This window comes from Saccopteryx leptura, chromosome 4 (assembly GCF_036850995.1).
Source record: "Saccopteryx leptura isolate mSacLep1 chromosome 4, mSacLep1_pri_phased_curated, whole genome shotgun sequence".
Classification (NCBI taxonomy): Eukaryota; Metazoa; Chordata; class Mammalia; order Chiroptera; family Emballonuridae; genus Saccopteryx; species Saccopteryx leptura.
Window position 1 is genome coordinate 129,043,709 of NC_089506.1, and position 22,917 is coordinate 129,066,625.

At 40.5% G+C, this 22,917-nt stretch overlaps 1 protein-coding gene across 2 annotated transcripts in view; it reads right to left on the reverse strand.

Moving 5' to 3' along the window:
• TENT2 (terminal nucleotidyltransferase 2) overlaps positions 1-4,669 on the reverse strand; it is a 66,693-nt gene extending 62,024 nt beyond the window's left edge. Inside the window, exon 1 of one of the 2 annotated variants that reach the window (XM_066381689.1) lies at positions 4,355-4,669. The gene's annotated coding sequence lies outside the window, so the exon portion shown is untranslated. The remainder of the gene's footprint in view (positions 1-4,354) is intronic. The other variant, XM_066381688.1, reaches the window with a different exon arrangement.
• Positions 4,670-22,917: the final 18,248 nt, after the last annotated feature.

Genomic DNA, 22,917 nt, shown 5'->3' on the forward strand with positions numbered 1-22,917 from the left:
ACATTAAAAATATGTTACAATCCTACTTGGTTCCTACAATAACACAAACATTAAAAATATGTTATACTTTTTTATTTTATTTATTCATTTCAGAGGAGAGACGGCAACAGAGAGAGAGAGAGAGAGAGAGAAAGAGAGAGAAGGTGGGCAGGAACAGGAAGCGTCGACTCCCATATGTGCCCTGACCAGGCAAGCCCAGGGTTTCAAACTGACAACCTCAGCATTCCAGGTTGAGGCTTTATCCACTGCACCACCACAGGTCAGGCTATAATACATTTTTATTATTTACTACATACTATACATATCCATATATTATTATACCGTGTTATATATTTACATGCTTATATATATCATAATTTATGAGAGTATATAAAGGTGCTAAATCTTTATTTTCAGCCGATATAAATCCAAAGAATGAGCTATAAAAGTTTTTTTAGAACAGAGGAAAAGAACATTTAAGCAGCTAAAAAAATGGTAGTTGCCAATAGGGATTAAGACCAGATGGCTGGAAAAACTGGAGGAGACAACAAAAGAGAAAAAGAGAAAGATCTGTAAAAAAATTAATCACTCTCACAAACTTTGTCCCTTTTTCCTCAACTCTGTAAGATTAAAATTCTCTAGCCTGGCCACAGTGAGATTCACCAGTCCAGGGTTCAAACAGACTTTGGACAAGTCTTTGGCCACCATCAGATCTCATTCCAAGTGACTGACTTTCTAATTTGAACCAAAGACAAACGTCACCTCCAGAAAACAAGTTTGTCAACTTTATTCAGTAGGCCTTAGATTTTTTTTAAAAATCAATCCTATCAATTGACTATATTGTACTGATATTTTTTATATTTTTTATTAATTTTTAATTTATTGTGTTTACATGGATTCAAGTGTCCCACTGAATATAACTCCTATATTGTACTACTGATTTTAACTGCACAGAGGAAATGGAAAAATTTTTGAACCAAGCAGGATTCCAGAGAATTCTTTATTAAAAGTATGCTCAATAATCACAGAACACCAGATTCAAGACTGGCAGCTAATGTCTTGTTGCCTCGTTCCAGCCTTTGTCCAGGTTCACACTCTTGCGTGGCCTTTATTACTCTGCTTCCCTGACCCGAATCTCCATAAAATATAATTCCTACTTCATATGATTCCAAAAAAAATGACATTAAATACAAGTCTTTATAGTAAAAAATTATGCTTGCTATTTCATCTTGTTGTTATACAGATACTATAGATATGACCAACAAGGAATGGAATCTGTATTCAGAAAAATTAAGATTAAAATGTTTTACTTTCTGAGGAGTGCAGGCGCAGACCCTGGGCCTGCGCTCCTCATCCCTCAGTTTAACCCCCTGTGCCTTCACTTGGCCCCGCCCTCACCCCACCACTGTCCACACCTCCCCGCTTGTTGGCCTCTCTCATGCCTGCAAAAAGAAAAAAAAAATTTCTATTTTCAGATTTATTTATATTAGTTCATAGTTAAAATTCTAAGACATTTTGCTTATACCGATAAATAATAAATATTTCTTTTTCTTCAGACCCAAATAAGTCCTCTACACATTAATTCAGAATTGAAGACCAAAAATGACTTAATAGTCAATGTACACCTCACCTATTCCTATCCCATTACAAGGTCAGATTCAAACTAAGAATAAGTCAAAAGATGTTTCATGTCCCAGAAGTACTCTACAAAGCTAATTACCAAATCATCCAAGGCTTAAAAGCTTCTAATGATTCCATAGCCAAAAGTTTACTTTAGGGCTGTGGTAGTCAACCTGGTCCCTACCGCCCACTAGGGGGCGCTCCAGCTTTCATGGTGGGTGGTAGTGGAGCAACCAAAGTATAAATAAAAAGATAGATGTAACTATAGTAAGTTGTTTTATAAAGATTTATTCTGCCAAACAGCGAAAATCCGACATAAAGTACTTGGTAAGTAATTATTATTATATGCTTTAACTTGCTGTAACTCTGCTTTATAAATTTTATAAAGGAAAGTTACTTCCCTACTTTATAAAATCGCCATTACTGTGGAACTGGTTAGAAAATTTTACTACTAACAGAAATACAAAGTGGGCGTTAGGTATAAAAAGGCTGACTACCCTTGCTTTAGGGTAAAATTGAGTTCAAATCCCAGAATTCCCAGATAAGCACTGAAGTTTTTGGAGTCCCTCCAAAACAAAGTACTTGTCATATTCTCTCCAGTGTGAATCTTGGACTTCAAATCTGGGTCTTACTAGGTCAGCCCTCAAAGTAAAGAGGAACATTTCTAGGGAATATAACCAATGACACTCAATGCTCCCCAACATAGGTACCCTGCATGACCAAAGGAAAGGAAGAAAACCAAAAGCCCATGAATTTCAATTCTTCTAACATTTTCCTAATACATTTCAACTATGATTTTTATAAAGATAAAAATGACACCAAAATAATAATAATCTATCATAAACAATATAAAGGATCATTTTTAAAAGAGTATAGTTTTAGAAAAATTATTATGACACAAAAATTAAGGGGACCTCCATAGAATGTTAAAACTTTTTTCTTCATATTCTGAATGAAAGGCTTCACTAAATAATGATCCACACTGCTCACAAAAATGAGGGGATCAGGGAACGTACAGATACTGCAGTACTTTCAGCCTTTTATACAGTGCATTTTCACCAATGAAATAAGAGTTGGTTTTGCATCTCATTTGCATAATTGAACAACTTTCTTTGACTTTCTTTGTCATTTGCTTTTCTGATGTTCTTGTTTAATTAAAAAAAAGTCAAATGCTTCTTTTTTTATCACTTCATATTCATTTTGAAATATCCCCTAAGTTTTGTGAGTATATATAAAGTACTATTTCACATTAACGTACTATTTCTTACTCCTGCGGTAGCAGGAATAAGAAATGGTATGATAGATAAAATCCAGATATTAGTGTTATCCTATTTCCCTTAGCTTGAAAGTTATGTTTCTCAACCTATTCTTGAGTATAAAATAGAATAATCTAGGTAAATTATGAACTGTTTTAAAGCCACTGCATTGGTTCTGGCCTTAAGCAGTCTTAAGGATTGCTTCCTGACTAAGGCTGATGCAACGTGAAACTATACAGGTTTATTTGTAGATCAATCATGTATGAGACAAACTGTAACAGATTAGCTTGCAAAGTAATTCCTAGTGCTATATTTGATCCTGTATCTTACGACCTGGAATTTGTCCTAAACTTGACCGCTCCTCCAAGAAATTAAAGAACACTCAAGGTTACATAATTTTCTTCATCAGAATTCCCTGGAAAGCAGAATCTACCTAGTATAAAAACCAGAACTGTAGTGGCTAAATCAAGTTATCTGTGCACTCTGTTCAAATGCCTTTGATCTATCCCCTAAATTCATTTAGTTTCCACATTGTAAAAAGTCCAAATCCTGACCCACTGCCAAAACCACCTGCAGGTTCTGAAAAGGCCATTCCTTTTTATCAAGAATTAGATTCCATCCAAATGTTGGAAAATAAATCTAGTCACATGGTTTGAAATGGAGATTTTTTAATTGGCCCGTTTCTCGTGCAGCCTGTTACACATCATTTCTAGATCAGACTTAAAAAAATAATGTTACTATTATTGGCTATCAGTATACACTGAAAGCCTTTTGGCTGTTAATCAATACATGTTAATACCCTGTGATAATAAACCATACAATATGATGGCATTTACAAAACTGGCATATTACTTGTAATACAAACACAAACTTAGTGTTCAGTTAGGATCTATTGACTCACAAAATCATACTACACATCAATCTGTTAACGAGTTGACAAGGTAGCTTGAATTTTAGTTTCTCTGTTTCTTTTTTGTTCACCCTATCGGTATACGCAAACTAAATAACTGCTATTTTAAACAAAAAGCTGAGAGAGCTTCAACAAGACAGTTACTTGGACAATCCAGAAGTTGTGAGAGACGGAAATCCCTCATACTCTGGCTCAGAAGAGCAGATGAAGATCCCCCTACGAAGGCCGCACAGGAGAAGGGAACGCACAACCGGCCAGTCCCGGTCTGTGCCGTTCTGGACAGTGGAGGACCGAGGCGACGTCAGGCCCATTGCAGCCGCCCTGGAAACACCGACACCGAGACAATCTTCCTCTTTTGGTACTAAACTAAGGACGGGCACGCGGCGGAGAAACAAATGAAAAAAGTAAACGGTCCCAAGAATAGTCATAAAGGACAGCAGCCTGGGGGCCGCCATAAGCCTGGGAGAAACATTGCCGGAACCCTCCCCCCGCCCCCCCGCAAAACGAAACTAGTTTCAAAAAGTTACCGGTGCCCCCCTCGACCCGGCCTACAGGCTACAGGGCGCGTCCCTCTCTGAAAGTCACTCACCGGCGTCCTGGGGCAGGCCCAGCTGCACTGGCCGCCCGGAGCTCCGAGGCCGCGGCAGCGAGAGCCCCGCGCCCGCTCGCAGCCCTCCCGGAGCCCCGAGAGGTGGCGACCCGGGAATGGTGAGGCCCGGCTCCGGACCCCGCTTCGCCTTCCACACCGGGGACTCGGAGGCCGGAAAGGACAGACTCGAGAAAAGGCAGCGACAGCAAGGGTGTAAGAGGTTGAAGACGATGGCAAGAGGCGGAAGACCAAAAAAGTCCCCCAAAGAGCGGCGCAGAAAGCCCAGTCAGAAACACCCGGAAGAGCGACGTGACCCCGGAGCGGAAGAGCAAGAACGAAAAGCCACACTTCCGGCAACACGCCCGAGCCTCCTCCAGCGCTTTGCTCGAATGCGCAGGCGCGCGCCTGCAGGGACTGGGTTTGGCGGGAGGTAGCGGTTCATGGGCTGTGCTGGTGGGCTGACGGTTGAGACTTCCCTGAGGCTGGGAAACCAAGCAGTCGGCGGAGACGGCCCGTGCAGTGCCACACCGAGCGGTTCTTCCTCCAATAAAGACTTTTTACTGCACCTTCTTGTCTCAGCTTGTGACTGCTCCCCAGAGAAGGCTTTCCTGACCCAGTTTCCCCTCACTCTTCCACACCGATCTGTATCAAATTTAATTGTTTCTCCACCCCAACCCCACCACCGAACTGGGAGCTGCTTGGACATGAACATCCCTTACTTACCGCTTAAGCCTGGATTCAGCATCTCACCTATAATAATAGCTGACATTTCTAATTAAACAAATATTTCAATATTTCTTCTTGACTGAGCTTTAATAGTTGTGAAGATATCTAAATTGTTGAATGAATTGCTGTAAATCTGTTAACAGTATTCCTTCATTGTCCTTTTATTATTATAAAGTACTGTACCCCAGATTCTGAAAGGCACCATACCTCACTCCATCAGGTTTACATAGAGACACCCAATCCAGATGAATTTCTAAGAGTTTTATAAAGGAGATTTATTAAATATGCCCACTGCATATGGCTGACATGGGGCAGCAGACCCAAATCGTGCAGTTCCTAATATATCTCAGGGGCCGGTTTATACACCCTCGATCACAGGGGGGAGGGGGGTGCATGACCTCACGGTACAAGCTGACAGCATTTGTTTAGGGCAGTGTTTTTCAACCAGTGTGCCACGGTACACTAGTGTGCTGTGAGACATGGTCAGGTGTGAGTATAAATACATTTAGAAACTATTGAATATATTATTAACTATATGTATAATATGTACTGTGTTAGAGTGTCATTTTGTGTCATTTTGGTAGGTGGTGTGCCCCAGGATTTTGTAAATGTAAAAAATGTGCCGCGGCTCAAAAAAGGTTGAAAATCACTGGTTTAGGGGATACACAGAAACATTGAGACTTTCAAGGTAACATAATCAAAGATGTTTACAAATCTTTGAGGGTTCATCTTCCCTCACTAGCCTAGAGATACTTTACTCTCAAGATTCCAGGGAGGGGGAGGAACTACAGTCAATGCAAGGTGGTATGTAAATTCTGTCTCCCATTGAAAGAGATGAAGTTTCTAGGTTAACCTTTTTTTAGATTTAAAACTGAATGACCCATTGTTCTTGTAAGCCAGAAACTTCCACATTCTTCTCCCTCTTCTCCCCAAAGGAAGGACAGGACAGGAAAGCCTGACCTTTCCTCCTAAAATATCAATATTAATTTTTCAGCTTTTTGGTACCTTACAACATTATGACCCATAGAATCCTCTCTCTTGTTCCTGAAATTGGTAATTTGTGTCATCCTTTTTGCCTCATCAGTCTGGGGAGAGGCTTATCAACTTTACTGAGCTCAAATCTCAAAACCAGTTTTTATTTTCATAGATTTTTCTCTACTGTTTTTGTTTTCTGTTTCCTTTATTTCTGCTATGTTTATTTCTTTTTTCTGCCTTTAAATATTTTTAAAGTTTTTAATTTTATAGCTTCTTAACTTGAAAACTAAGATCATTGATTTGGTAGCTGTCTTCATATATAATTTGTTGGGATGTGTTCTTAAAAGTACTGCTTTAGCAGCATCCCACACATTCTGATATACTGTATTTTTATTCTCCTTCATTTCAAAATACTTTTTCATTTCCCTATAAATTTTTTTTTCTTTGACCCTGTTGGGCAGATAAACTATATTATGCTCACTTTGTTAAAGATGGCACTGCCCACATGGAAGCCTGTCGCCCAGGTGATGGTATTGGTTGCCCTTCTTGCTTGGGATGCGGGTGATTATATTAATGTGTGTTGGGGGCAGGCTGTGGGCAGGCAGGAACCTTGTAGCCGGGGGCTTGGTTTGTTTTTTTGTTTTTGTTTTTTTCTTTTTCTTTTTCTTTCTGAAGCTGGAAAGGGGGAGAGACAGTCAGACAGACTCCTGCATGCGCCCAACCGGGATCCACCTGGCACGCCCACCAGGGGCGAAGCTCTGCCCACCAGGGGGCGATGCTCTGCCCCTCCGGGGCATCGCTCTGCCGCGACCAGAGCCACTCTAGCGCCTGGGGCAGAGGCCAAGGAGCCATCCCCAGCGCCCGGGCCATCTTTGCTCCAATGGAGCCTTGGCTGCGGGAGGGGAAGAGAGAGACAGAGAGGAAGGAGGGGGGGCGGGGGTGGAGAAGCAAATGGGCGCTTCTCCTATGTGCCCTGGCCGGGAATCAAACCCGGGTCCCCCGCACGCCAGGCCGACGCTCTACCGCTGAGCCAACTGGCCAGGGCCTGGGGCTTGGTTTTGAGACTCTTTCCAATCCCTTTTTGACATGAGGTGGCTCACTCCCATGAGGAATTCCATTATGCCTCAGATAAGTGACTTTGTATCAGAGACTTCCTTGTTTGTATATTGGATTAAAGGTTTTGGTTTCTACACTACAAAGTGGGGCAGACCAAGAGTTTGTTCTCTCTCGGTTCCTGAGATTAGCATTAGAGAGGAGAGCAGAGAAAAGCCACTTGGAGGAGAGGAGAAGCAGCCAAGATGGCGGAGTGCTGAAGGAGAAGCCAGTTTGTGCAGAGAAAAGGTGATGGGAAACAGAGGTCAATAAGGCTAGTGAGGTAGATAACTTTGATTCTAGGAAACTCGGATAAGTCAGAGGCTTTGTGAGCACTGAATGAGTGGGTTTTGGAGCCCAGAGTGTGTTTTTACTTGCCTGCCGGGTGAAAGCTAGGATTAAAGGTAATGATTCACCAGTTCTTGGCTCTGTTGTTTCATTACCGTCTGTCCGAATCCAATGCAAACGTGCATGGGCCAGGCGGCTGAGATGGTGGCTGTGGCTACTGGCTTTACAGACCCCATGGATTTTTTGTGTGTGTTATGTGGTTTCCAAATAATGAGGTATTTTACAGATATTTTTTTGTTATTGATTTCTAATTTAATTGGTAGATAATGGGTGAGGTCACATGGGGAACTCAAGGCCCAGGTACTTTGGCTAGGACCACCCACAACCAAGCACGCCAAAAGAAACTTCCCAGGAACCCTTTGGAAAAGAGCCACACCTCTGTCAGCCAGTGAGATTTCACCACATCATATTACCTCAACCACATTAGGGACCCTTTAAATATCTCTCATAGGGGTCACAGCTTGTGACTCCCCTAGCGTCTGTCCCCGGAGCTAGGGAGGCTCATCGGACAGGATGTGGTCTGTACTCAATAAAGCTTTTTATTATTCCACACTTAGTGGTTCCAGCCCCTTCATTAATTCTCTAGAGGGAAAAATACCTTACACTCTGTATAATTTGAACTATTTTAAATTTATAGAGACTTGTTCTGTGGCCCAGAATATGACCTGTCTTGGTAAATGTTCAGTGTGCATTTAAAATGAATGTGTATTCTTCAGTTGTTGGATGAAATATTCTACAAATGTCAATCACATCAAGTTGGTTGATACTATCTTTGTTCAAATGTTTGAAATCCTAGGGAATTTGAAACATACTAAATTTCCATCTACTTACTGTATTAATCATTAAGAGAAAAGTATTAAAATATCTAGCTGTAATTGTGGATGATTCTAGTCATCCATGTTCTTTTCTTATTGATTTAAATTTATTGTGTTTACATAGATTCTAGTGTCCACCTGAATACATCCCCTCTCTCCCATGTTCCCCTCAACATCCCCCTCTCCCCTCCCCCCAACGCCCTCCCTGCCCTCCAGGATTTGCTTTTCTGCTCTCTATAATGCTGTGTTATGTGTATATAATTTCACAAATTTCTTTCCCTTCTCTGATCCCCTCCTATAATATTATCCTCTTTCCCTCTGTTTGCTTTTCCTCTGGTCCCTTTGATCCCGCTTCTGACTCTATTCCATTCCTCAGTTCACATTTTTCATTGGATTCCTCAAATGAGTGAGTTCATATGATATTTTTCTTTTCCTGCCTGGCTTATTTCACTTAAAATAATAGTTTCCAGGTCCATCCATGTTCTCACAAAAGATAAGATTTCCTTCTTACCCATACTATTCCATTGTGTAAATGAACCACTGCTTTGAATCCACTGGTCCAATGACAGACATTTGGGCTGTTTCCAGATCTTGGCTATTGTAAACAAAGCTGCCATAAACATGGGGGTGCATTTCTTCTTTTGAATCAGTGATGTAGTGTTATTGGGATATATTCTTAAGAGTGGGATGTCTGGGTCAAAAAAGGCAGTTCCATTTTTAATTTTTTGAGGAATCTTTATACTGTTGTCCACAGTGGCTGCACCAGTCTGCATTCCCACCAGTAATGCAGGAGGATTCCCTTTTCTCCACTTATTATGTGTTTTGTTGATGAGCGCCATTCTGACTGGTGTGAGGTGATATCTCCTTGGGGTTTTAATTTGTATTTCTCTAATGATTAGTGATGTTGAACGTTTTTTCATCTGCCTATTTGCCATCTGTATGTCCTTTTTGGAGAAGTGTCTATTCATTTCATTTGCCCATTTTTTTATTAGACTGTTTGTCTTCCTGGTGTTGAGTTTTACAAGTTCTTTATAAATTTTGGTTATTAACCCCTTATCAGAAGTATTGTCGAATATGTTCTCCTATTGTGTGGTTTGTCTTTTCATTTTGTTCATATTGTCTTTAGCTGTGCAAAAGCTTTTTACTTCAATATACTTCCATTTATTCATCCTGTCCTTTACTTCACTTGCCTGTGGAGATAACCCAGCAAATATATTGCTGCGAGAGATATCGGTGAGCTTACTGCCTATGTTTTCTTCTAGAATTCTTATGGTTTCCCGACTTGCATTTAAATCTTTTATCCAATTTGAGTTTATTTTTGTGAATGGTGTAAGTTGGTAATCTAGTTTCATTTTTTCGCAGGTAGCTATCCAATTTTCCCAACACCATTTGTTACCATTTGTTAAAGAGACTGTCTTTACTCCATTGTATACTCTTACCTCCTTTGTCAAATATCAATTGTCCATAAAAGTGTGGGTTTATTTCTGGGTTCTCTTTTCTATTCCATTGATGTACATGCCTGTTCTGATGCCAGTTACCAAGCTGTTTCGAGTACAATGGCCTTGTAGTATAACTTGATATCAGAAAGTGTGATACCACCCACTTTATTCTTCAAGATCGCTGAGGATATTTGTGTTCTTTTTTTAATCTATATTAAGTTTTGGTATATTTGTTATATATCTTTGAAGTATGTCATTGGTATTTTAATAGGAATTGCATTGAATTTATAAATTGCTTTGGTTAGACATCTTTATGGACAATTGACATTTGACAAAGGAGTTAAGAGCATACAGTGGAGTAAAGACAGTCTCTTTAACAAATTCTGTTGGGCAAACTGGACAGCTACCTGCAATGAAATGAAATGAAACTAGACCAAAAACTTATACCACACACAAAAATAAACTCAAAATGGATAAAAGATTTAAATGTAAATCGTGAAACCATAAGAATTCTAGAAGAAAACATAGGCAATAAGCTCACCGACTTCTATCGCAGCAATATATTTGCTGATTTATCTCCACAGACAAATGAAATAAAAGACAGGATAAACAAATGGGACTATATCAAACTAAAAAGACTTTGCACAGCTAAAGACAATATGAACAAAATGAAAAGAAAAACCACACAATGGAAGAACATATTCGATAATATTTCTGATAAGGGGTTAATAACCAAAATTTATAAGAAACTTGTAAAACTCAACACCAGGAAGACAAACAATCCAATCAAAAACTGGGCACAAGAAATGAACAGACACTTCTCCAAAGAGGACATACAGATGGCCAATAGACAAATGAAAAAATGTTTAACATCACTAATCATCAGAGAAATGCAAATTAAAACTACAATGAGATAACACCTCACACCAGTAAGAATGGCGCTCATCAACAAAACAACACACGATAGGTGCTGGCAAGGATGTGGAGAAAGGGGAACCCTCCTGCATTGTTGGTGGGAATGCAGACTGGTGCAGCCACTGTGGAAAACAGTATGGAGATTTCTCAAAAAATAAGAAATGAAAATGCCCTTTGACCCAGCCATTCCACTTATAGAAATATATAACAAGGACACCATGTCACCGACTGAAAAAAAGAAATGCACCCCCATGTTCATGACAGCATTGTTCACAATAGCGAAGATCTGGAAACAGCCCAAGTGTCAGTCAGTGGACGAGTGGATTAAAAAGCAGTGGTACATATATACAATGGAATACTATGGGGCTATGAAAAAGAAAAAAATATTACCTTTTGCAACAATATGGAGGGACTTGGAAACTATTATGTTGAGTGAAATAAGCCAGGCAGAGAAAGAAAAATATCATATGACCCCACTTACTTATGGAATCCAAGGAATAATGAGAATTGAGGAACAGAATTGAGACAGAGGAAAGATCAAAGGGACCAGAGGAAAAGAGGACAGAAGGAAAGGGGATGACAGGATGGGATAAACCTGAAGGGAAGGGGGGAGGGCGCAGTAGGGAGGGGGGCAAGGGAGATATTGAGGGGAATATGGGGGAGAGGGGATGCATTCAGGGTGACCCTAGAATCTATGTAAACACAATTAATTAACTTAAAAAAATAAATAATAAAAAAAGAAAATAAATAAATTCTCCTTTCCTCAAAAAAATTTTATTTTAATTTTTTTAATTTTAAAAAATTGCTTGGATTAGTATAAATATTTTAATTATGTTTATTCTTCTTATCCATGAACACGATATATGCTTGTATTTTCCTTGATTTCTTTTATCAATGTTTTATTATTTTACAAGTACAGATCTTTAACCTCAGTAGTTAAATTTACTCCTAGGAACTTTATTTTCTTTGTTGCAATAGTGAAAGGCATTGTTTTCTTAATTTCTCTTTCAGTCAGTTTATTGCTGGTGTATAAAAATGCCTCTGATTTCTGAATGTTAATATTATATCCTGCCACCTTGCTGAATTCATTTATCAGGTCCAGATAACTTGACTGAGATTTTAGGGTTTTCTATGTATAGTATCATATCATCAGCAAATAATGATAGTTTTACTTCTTCTTTTCCAATTTGGATTCCCTTTAACTCTACTCCTTGTCTGCTGTGGCTAGCACTTCCAGAACTATGTTGAATAAGAGTGGTAAAAGGGGGCACCCCTGCCTTGTTCCTGATCTTAAGGGGATTACTTTTAATTTTTGCCCATTGATTATGATATTGGCTTTGGGATTGTCATACATGGCTTTTATCATGAAGAGGTATGATGCTTGTATCCCCACATTTCTGAGAGTTTTGATTATAAATGGGTGCTGGATTTTATCAAATGCTTTTTCTGCATCTATTGATATTATCATGTGATTTTTATTCTTTCTATTGTTTATGTGTTGAATCACATTGATTGATTTGTGAATATTGTACCAGCCTTGTCTTCCTAGAATAAATCCCACTTGATCATGGTGTATGATTTTTTTCATGTATTGCTGAAACCGGTTTGCTAATATTTTGTTGAGAATTTTAGCATCTAAGTTCATCAGGGATATTGGCCTATAATTTTCTTTCTTTGTTATGTTTTTGCCTTGTTTTGGAATCAGTATTTTGCTTACCTAATAAAAAGAGTTTAGAAGTCTTCCCTCCTTTTGAATTTTTTGAAGTAGCTTGAGAAAGATGGGAGTTAGTTATCCTTTGAATATTTGGTAAAATTCTCCTGTGAAGCCATCTGGCCCAGAACTTTTGTTTGTTGAGAGTTTTTTGATAACTGTTTCAATCTCATTTGCTGTAATCGATCTGTTTAAGTTTTCTGATTCTTCCAGATTGATTTTTGAAAGATTATATGTTTCAAGGAATTTGTCCATTTCACCTAGGTTGTCTAAATTTTTGGCATACATTTCTTTATAGTATTTTCTTTTAATCTTTGTATTTCTGCCCTGTCAGTTGTTACTTCTCCACTCTCATTTCTAATTTTATTTATTTGAGTCCTCTCTTTTTTTTTCTTTGTGAGTCTAGTTAAAGGTTCAACAATCATGTTTACTTTTCCTTTTTTTTTTTCCTACAGGGACAGAGAGAGTCAGAGATAGTGACAGACAGACAGGAACCAGGAGAGAGATGAGAAGCATCAATCATCAGTTTCTCGTTTCGACACCTTAGTTGTTCATTGATTGCTTTCTCATATGTGCCTTAACCTTGGGCCTTCAGCAGACCGAGCAACACCTTGCTCAAGCCTGCGACCTTGTGTATAAGCTGGTGAGCTTTTTGCTCAAGCCGGATGAGCCTGTGCTCAAGCTGGCGACTTTGCGGTCTCAAACCTGGGTCCTTTGAATCCCAGTCCGACACTCTATCCACTGCGCAACCACCTGGTCAGGCTTGTTTACCTTTTTAAAGAACCAGCTTTTGGTTTCATTGATCATCCGTATTGTGGTTTTTTTTAGCCTCTATGTCATTTATTTCTGTCCTGATCTTTATTATTTCCTTCCTCCTACTTCCTCTGGGGTTTGCTTGCTGTGCTGTTCTTTTTCTAGTTCTTTTAAATGTAGAGTTAAATTGTTTATTTGAGCATTTTCTAGCTTCTTAAAGTATGCCTGTAGTGATATGAACTTCCCTCTCAGGACTGCTTTTGCTGTGTCCCATAAATTTTGAATGTTGTATGTTTGTTTTTATTTGTTTTTAGGGAATTTTTTATTTCTTTCTTGATCTCATTGTTAACCTATTTGTTATTTAATAACATGCTACTTAGTTTCCAAGTGTATGAGTGTTTTTCAGTTTTTATATTGTAGTTGATTTCTAGTTTCATGCCATTGTCATCAGAGAAGATGCTTGATATGATTTCAATCTTCTTTAATTTGTTGAAACTCATTTTGTGTCTTAGCATGTGGTCTATCCTAGAAAATGTACCATGAGCACTTGAAAAGAATGTATATTCTGCTGCTTTAAGAAGAAAAGTTCTGAAGATATCTATTAAATCCAGTTGATCTAGTGTGTCCTTTAAGTCTGCTGTTTCTTTGTTAATTTTCTTTCTTGAGGATCTATCTAGTGATGTTAGTGGGGTATTGAAATCCCCTACTATTATAGTATTGCTGTTGATCTCACCCTTTATGTCCATCAAAGTCTGTTTTATATATTTAGGTGCTCCTATATTAGGTGTGTAGATATTTATAATGGTTATATCTTCCTGTTGGATTGCTCCCTTTATCATTATGTAGTGACCTTCTTTATCTCTTACTATAGCTTTTGTTTTAAAGTCCATTTTGTCTGATATAAGTGTTGCTACCCCAGCTTTTTTTTCATTTGCATTTTTATGAAATATTTTTTTCATCCCTTTTCTTTCATTCTTTGTGTATCTTTTGTTTTGAGGTGTATCTCTTGTAGATAGCATATGTACAGGTCCTGTTTTCTTATCCACGCAGCTACTCTATGTCTTTTGATTAGAGGATTTAATCCATTTACATTTAAGGTTATTATTGATATGTTGTTGTTTATTGCCATTTTATTCTTTAAATTTATAGTCATCTCTTACTAGATTTTTCCCCCCTTTGTCCTGTTTACAGCAGGCCCCTTACCTAACATTTCTTGCAGCATTGGTTCGGTTGTAATGAATTCCTTGATTTTTTTTTGGGGGGGGGGGTCTGGAAAGCTTTTTATTTCTCCTTCAATTTTAATTTTTACTTTTTTATTTATTCATTTTTAGAGAAGAGAGAGAGAGAGGGAGAGAGAGAGACAGACAGGGAGAGAGAGACAGAGAGAGAGAAGGGGGGAGGAGCTGGAAGCATCAACTCCCATATGTGCCTTGACCAGGCAAGCCCAGGGTTTTGAACCGGCGACCTCAGCATTTCCAGGTCGACGCTTTATCCACTGCGCCACCACAGGTCAGACTCTCCTTCAATTTTATATGATAGCCTTGCTGGATAGAGAATTCTTAGTTGTAGGCTCTTGTTTTGCATTACTTTGAATATTTCTTCACATTCCCTTCTGGCATCAAGTGTTTCTGTTGAGAAGTTGGTAGTCATCCTTATGGGGGCTTCTTTGTAGGTGATTGCTTTTCTCTTGAAGCTTTTAGTATTTTTTCATCTCAGCTTTGGTGCTTTAATTATGATGTGTCTTGATGTAGGTGTCTTTAGGTTCCATTTTAAGGGGATTCTCTGTGCTTCTTGAACTTGTGTGACTTTTTCCTGCATCAATTTAGGGAAGTTTCCAGCTCTGATTTCTTCAATTCGGTTCTCTGTCTCTTGTTTTCTTCTCTTCTCCTTCAGGAACTCCTATTATGCAGATATTGTTTCTCTTCATGTTGTCACAGAGCTCTCTTAGAGTTTCCTCATACTTTTGGATCCTCTTTTTGCTGTTCTACTTTTGTGCTTTCACTTATCTTGTCCTCTAAATTGCTGATTCGATCTTCTACTTTTCCAGCCTGCTTTAATTTCTTCTAGTGTTGTCTTCATTTCTGATATTGTCTTTGTCATTTCTGTATGATTCTTTTTTATGATTTCAATGTCATTTTTGATGCCAGATATCTCTTTATTTAAGTGCTCATTTTGTCCATCTATTGTTGTTCTAAGATCCTTGAGCATCCTAATAATTATTATTCTAAACCCTGCATTCAGTATCTTAGTTATTTTCATCTCATTCAGTTCTTCTTCTGGGGATTTCTCTTGTTGATTTATTTGAATTGCACTTCTCTGTCTTCCCATTTTGTCTTTGTATAGATTAGATACCACTCTAACTATGGTTGTTAGATCCTGAGCTGATGCTCTCTCTATCGGGTCACTGGATGTACCATCCCTGGACCTCCCTGGCCAGAATCTGGCTCAGACCAGTGGGGGTCACTGCTTTTGACTGGCCCTTAGCAACCTTCTTGGAGTACAGACAATGCAGAATTTGTGGCTGCCTCTCTTTGGCCCTGATGCCATTGTAACTTTCAGCTTCACTACTAGGCTGGCTTTTATCTACTCTTGGCTAGTGTTGGTGGTCTCTCTATTCCTGATGTTACATCTTTCCATCACCCCCCTCCGCCTCTGCCTCCTCAGACACTCGGGCCTAGTGCGGACTTGTGGGTCACAGCTTGGGCTGCTCCACAGCCATGGGGACTCCTTGTCTTGCTCAGCTTTGCCCCCTGCAGGTGTTTGGGACACTTATTTGGGCTCTACCCCTTTGCAGCGGGAGCCTCCGGTCTCTGCCCTTCGAGGGTGCTCAGGCTGCCTCTCTTGCTCCAGCCCCACAGGCTCATGGGAAGCCTCTCTGGGCTCTGCCTCTCACCATCTCCCTGTGGGCCACCTGGCTCCACCCCCATGGGCATGCTGAATGCCTCACCCCATTGGGGTTTGTCCTGTGCTGAAGCAGGGGATGCCTTGCCCTGCAGGGCTTTGCCCTCCTGGGCATGCAGGAGGCCTCTCTGGGCTCTGCCCCCTGTGGGTGCCTCGTGGGCTGCCTCACTGGGTTCCACCCCCAAACCACAGTGTGGGCCAAGTGCTGCAGCTGCCACTGCAGCCAGGTCCTCCCATCCTTCATAGAGTACTCAGCAGGTTGGGAGGACCATGTAGCCCAGACCTCAGCACTCAAATCCTGTGTCCCTGATGTGCCCCCTGCTTCTAAGCATCTCTCTTCAGTGACTGGAGCAGGAGAGCCTCTGGTTGGTGACGTAATTGTTTCCCTTTGCTGACTTGGTTCTCCCAGGAAGAATGGGCACTTTAGGTTTGGGGAGTGACACAGTACAGGGGTAAGGGTGGCTGTCCCCCACAGTCTCTCTCTGTGTCCCTGAGACTACACTCTCCTCTCACAACTCCAGTCCTCTGGCACTCCTCATTCCCAGAGCCCCGGGTAAGTCACTGTGAATGGAGTTTTCTGCACAGTCCCCTTAAGATGGCACCTGGGTCTAAGAGTTCTGTCTCCCTCTTGCAAACAGTAACCCAGCTCTTCTTTCAGCTAACTACTGTCTGTATGTCTCCTCTAGTCTCTGGGGCTCCAGGCTTGGGCTCTGGTCCTAGGGCTGAGGGTCTACAACTCTCCCAGAAACCCATTCTGCCATGAGAGACCCTCCAGGCTGCTGCTCACTCCTGGGAGTGTGGCAACCCTTTCCGCATCTCCACCTTTCCTACCAGCTTAGTGTGGTTCCTTTGGTGATGCTTGGTTATAGATTCCTCTTAGTTTAGTCCAGAGTAGGTTTTTCAAGATGATTGTTCCTAAGCTAAGTTGTAATCCACTTTGGTTCTGGGAGATAAGAGTTGTAATGTCCACTTACTCCATCACCATTTTTCCCCCTCCTCTCCTTGTTATTAATAGTTTTTGCTTCATGTATTTTAAAGCTCTGCTATTAGTTGCATAAACATTTAGAATTGTTCTGTTATTGATGAATTTGTCCTTAATGAAATTGATTATGAAAAAGTATTTTATCATTATGAAATGATCCACTTTGTAAATGATCCTCTTTTTTTCTAGTAATAGTCTTTGCTCTAAAGTGTACTTTCTCTAATGGTAATACAGCCACTCTAGCTTTTTATATAAAAAATGTAAAAATATTTTTATAATGTTAACGTGGTATATTTTTAAAGTAAAAGGTAATTTCATTTCTCCAAAAGTCCTCTAGAAAATGGAAGAAGAGGAAATATTTTCTAGTTAACTCTATAAGGCCAGTATTACTGATTTCAAACCAAAGATGTTATAAGAAAAGAAAACTACAAACAGATAACCTCATAAATATAGATGCAAAAATCCTTAACAAAATTCTAGGTATTTTGGCCCTGGCCAGTTGGCTCAGCGGTAGAGCATCGGCCTGGCATGCGGGGGACCCGGGTTCGATTCCCAGGCAGGGCACATAGGAGAAGCTCCCATTTGCTTCTCCACCCCCACCCTCCTTCCTCTCTGTCTCTCTCTTCCCCTCCTGCAGCCAAGGCTCCATTGGAGCAAAGATGGCCCGGGTGCTGGGGATGGCTCCTTGGCCTCTGCCCCAGGCACTAGAGTGGCTCTGGTCACGACAGAGCGATGCCCCGGAGGGGCAGAGCATCGCCCCCTGGTGGGCAGAGCGTTGCCCCTGGTGGGCGTGCCGGGTGGATCCCGGTCGGGCGCATGCGGGAGTCTGTCTGACTGTCTCTCCCCGTTTCCAGCTTCAGAAAAATACAAAAAAAAAAAAATTCTAGGTATTTTTATTCCACATCATAGAAAAAATATAATACATCATGACCAATTAGGGGCTTATTATGGGGATGCTGGGTTGAATTAAAACTGAAAAATCAAACAGTATAATTCCTCATATTAAGTAAAACTAATAAATTAAAACTGTATGATTGTTTCAATAAATATAGCAAATGCATTGGACAAAATCTAATATCTATTCCTAGGAATGAAAGGAAACGTCCTCAACTTGATAAAAAGTACCTATAATAAATAACATACTTAATGATTAAAGAACTGCATGCTTTAGCTCTAAGATCGGGAAACAAAGCAAGGATTTCTGCAGTTATCACTTATCCAACATTGTACTGGGAGTTGTAGTCTGTGCAGTAACGCAAGAAAAAGAACTAAAAGGCCCAAATTGGAAGGGAAGAAGTAAAACTGGCTTCATTTGCAGATGACATGATCTTTGGTGCAAATCCTATAGAAGATACAAAAAGTAAATGTGATCAGAAAGATTACAGAATATAAAAATCAATGTACAACAGTCAATTATATTTGTGTTATACTACCAACAAACAATCTGAAATTGAAATTTAAAATAACAACAAAAATATGAAATACTAATAGATAAGTTTGACCAAAGATATATAAGTTATACACAGAAAACATAAACTATGTTGACAGAATTTTTTGGTCTGTGACAAAGACAAAGAGGGACAGAGAGAGGGACAAATAAAGACAGACAGACAGGAAGGGAGAGAGACGTGTTGCAGCACCTTAGTTATTCAGTGATTACTTTCTCATATGTGCCTTGACAGGGCAGGGAGGGGGTGTACAGCAGGCCGCATGACTCCTTCCTCAAGCCAGCAACCTTGGGCTCAAGCTGGTGAGCCTTGCTCAAACTAGATGATCCCATGCTCAAGCTGGCGACCTCAGGGTTTTGAACCTCTGTCCTTCTTGTCCCAGTCCAATGCTCTGTCCACTGCACCACCATCTGGTCAGGCTGATGATAGAAATTTAAGAAAACACAACTGACAGATCTGCCAAGTTCATGGATCAGAAGACTAAATATTGTAAAAATGTCAATTCTTCCCCACATTGAATAGATTCAACACAATTCCAATCAAAATCCAAGCAGGTTTTCTTTAGTAATTGACAAAGTGAGTCTAAAATTTATATGGCCCTAGAATAACCAAAACAACTTTGAAAGAAAAGAACAAAGAGAACTCACAATATACTACCTGATCTCAATATTAATTGTAATTACCCTAACTCTGATAGTATAGAATTGATGTAAAGTGAAAGAACTCTTGAGCTGTTCTGTGATGTGGAGTCATCTACTACTTTCAGATTTCTTCATTCTTGTTTTATTAACTTACATCCCCATTCTCCTCTCCCTAACATTTTCTGCTGTATCTGATAAAATTTTTGCTTCCAAGAAAGAAGGTGGCAGAATGGAAACAGGTAATTCAGAGAGAAGCTGATAATCACCAGTATACATGACTCTCTTGACACAGAAGAGTCTTCAGAATCTACCTACTGAAGAAATTGGAGAAAATTTATAACCAGATGCTGAGAGCATTGCTTTCTTTGTGTGTAAGTATACTTTTTAGTACATTAAAAAATTCACCTTCGGAATTTCACCACTTTTGTTTAAGCTTTTTATTTTTATTTATTTTTTGTTTTGTTTTTGAGAGAGAGAGAGGGAAAGACAGACAGACAAGAAGGGAGAGAGATGAGAAGCATCAACTCATAGTTGCAGCGCTTTAGTTGTTCATTAATTGCTTTCTTATATGTGCCTTGACCAGGGGGCTCCAGCCAAGCAGTGACTCCTTGCTCAAACCAGAGATCTTTAGCTTCAAGCCAGCAACCTATGAGCTCAAGACAGCGACCATGGCATCATGTCTATGATTCCAGCTGTCAACCCCACACCCAAGTGGAGAGGGGAAGGTCCTGGGCCCCAGGACCAAAGCCCTGGCCTGCAGCCTCACAGGCTAGAAGAGCCATATGGACAGTATTTAACTGCAAAACAAGCCAGGATACTGTTTGTGAGAAAGAGAAAGATTTCTCAAACCCAGGATTCTTCTTAAAGGGACTGCACGGAAAACCTCTTTCACAACCACTCACCTGAGACTCTGGGGAATGCGGAAAGAGGAGAGGACTGGACAAGCAGGAAGAGAGAGTAATCTAGAAGGCACAGGGAGAAACACCTAGAGCAGGGGTCTCAAACTCAACTCAGCATGTGGGCCACAGAGCAAGATCACAGCCATTCGGCGGGCTGCACTAGGTCTACTAAAGGCAACTGTTATGCAACACTTTTCTCACTGCAGTTGAAAACAAAAAAAAAATCAGTACAACAAGCACAATCGTATATGCAGTTTACTCAGTGTCACAAAACGACCAGAAACTGTAGTTCGCATCACAACTGCTGTTAACTAAGCTAATATCTAGCTAGGATGCTAGAGAAATGAAAAATACAAGTAGGCCCCTAGGCTTACTTAATTTTATCCAAAATATTTTGAACTTCATGGATTAGTCTGCGGGCCGCACAAAATTGTTCGGCGGGCCACATGTGGCCCGCGGGCCGCGAGTTTGAGACCCCTGACCTAGAGGGACAGCCACCATAACCCCTGGGTTGAGACACTCCCCAAATCTAAAGTGAATATTTCCCCTGGAACCAGCAACACCAGCAAAGGGAAGCAGGACACCAGTCAAAGAAGCTCTCCTGCAGCACACAGAGCAGAGTCACTTAGAAGGAGGGAACCTTCAGGGATACATTATTGAGTGTTAAGGTCTGAGCTGCAGTACCCCTACCAACACTGCTGAGGGCTCACTGGAGGGCGGGCAGTGGCAGGAGGCAGAAGTGTGGTCCCATTGGCGAAGGCAGAGGCTGGGCCGACCACAATTGAGGCCTGGTGTGAGCTCAGTCCCACCAGGCAGGGGCGGATGGGAAGCACAAAAGTGGTCTGACCTGGCTGCAGGCCGGGAGAGCAAGAACAGTCCCACCTGCAATCCCGCTGGCAGGGGTGAGGCAAAAGCCAGGCGAAACCCAGAGAACTGGCAGAGAGCCATGGCTAATCAGGGGCGCACAGCCCCGCCTGTGAGCCGCGACTTGCGGCCTGATGCACAAGTACAGCCCCGCAATTGGAGGCGGGGTGAAAGCTGGGGAACAGGCAGAAACCCATGGCTGAATGTGGGCACGCATTCCTGCCCCTGAAACCGGGACTTGCGGCCATCCCAAGCAAAGTCCCACCTGTGAGGCAGGGCGAAAGCCGGGAATGGGCGGAGACCCGTGATTAAGCATAGGTGCATAGACACGCCTACAGTGCCAAGTCTTGCAGCCCCAGCACATTGTGCAGCCCCACCTATGGGGCAAGGCAAAAGGCTTGTAGCCTGGGCAAATGAACACAACACCACCTGTGGAGGAGAGGCGGAAACTGCAGTGACTGCCACAAGGTGCCAGCCCAGCAACACCCACACCGGAATGCCTGAGGCAGCAGCAGATGGGGTGGTGGGCTTGCACACAGACCACACCTAGGGAACAGAGAGGCTACACCCATTGGACTCCTGTGGCCACTCCCTTCTTATACACAGACAGAATGGGAAGGCAGAGAAATGCAACCCAAATGAATCAAGAGAAATATCCAGAAAAGAACTTAAATGAGTCAGATATAAACAAATTACCAGATGCAGAGTTTAAAATAATGATTGTTAGGATGCTCAAACATCTTAGAACAGCAATAGATGGACATAATGAGCACCTAAATAAAGAGATAGCAAATATAAAAAAGGACATTGAAATAATAAAAAAAGACTCAGTCAGAAATGACAAATATAATATCAGAAATGAAGAACACAATGGAAGGAATTAGAAGCAGGATGGATGAAGCTGAGGATCAAATCAGCAAGTTAGAGGACAAGATAAACAAAGGCACAGAAGCAGAGTAGCAAAAAGAAAAGAAACTCAAAAAGTCTGAGGAAACTCTAAGAGAGTTCTGTGACAATATGAAGAGAAATAACATCCGCATCTTAGGGGTTCCTGAAGAAGAGGAGAAAGAACAAAGGATAGAAACCTTGTTCAATCAAATCATAGCTAAAAACTTCCCTAAATTGATGCAGGAAAAAGTCACACAGTTCAAGATGCACAGAGAATTCCATTAAAGAGAAACCCAAAAAATTCCACACCAAGACACATTATAATTAAAATACCAAAGCTAAGAGAAAAAGAGAAAATATTAAAAGCTGCTAGAGAAAAAAAGACTATCACCTACAAAAAAGCCCCCATAAGGATGACATCAGACTTCTCAACAGAAACACTTGAGGCCAGAAGGGAATGGCAAAAAGTATTCAAAGTAAAGCAAAACAAGAGCCTACAAACAAGACTATTTTATCCAGCAAAGCTATTGTTTAAAATTGAAGGAGAAATAAAAAGCTTTCAAGACAAAAAACAAAAAATTCAAGGAATTCATTACAACCAAACTGATGCGCAAGAAATGGTAGGGGCCTGTTATAAACAGATCAAAGAGGAAAAAGAATAGAGCAAAAGAGGAATACAGCTTTAAAGAATAAAATGGCAATAAACAACTACAACTACATATTATTACATTTAATAATAACCTTAAATGTAAATGGATTAAATGATTCAATCAAAAGTCATAGGGTAGCTGAATGGATAACAAAACAGGACCTGTACATATACTGTCTACAGGAGACACATCTTAAAACAAAAGATACACATAGACTAAAGGTAAAAGGATGGAAAAAATATTTCATGGAAATGAAAAAAAAAGTTGGGGTAGCAATACTTATATCAAACAAAATGGACTTTAAAACAAAGGCTATAGTAAGAGATAAAGAAGGTCACTACATAATGATAAAGGGAGCAATCCAACAGGAAGATATAACCATTATAATTATCTACACACCTAATATAGGAGCACCTAAATATAAAAAGCAGACTTTGATGGATATAAATGGCAAGATCACAGCAATACTATAATAGTAGGGGATTTCAATACCCCACTAACATCACTAGATAGATC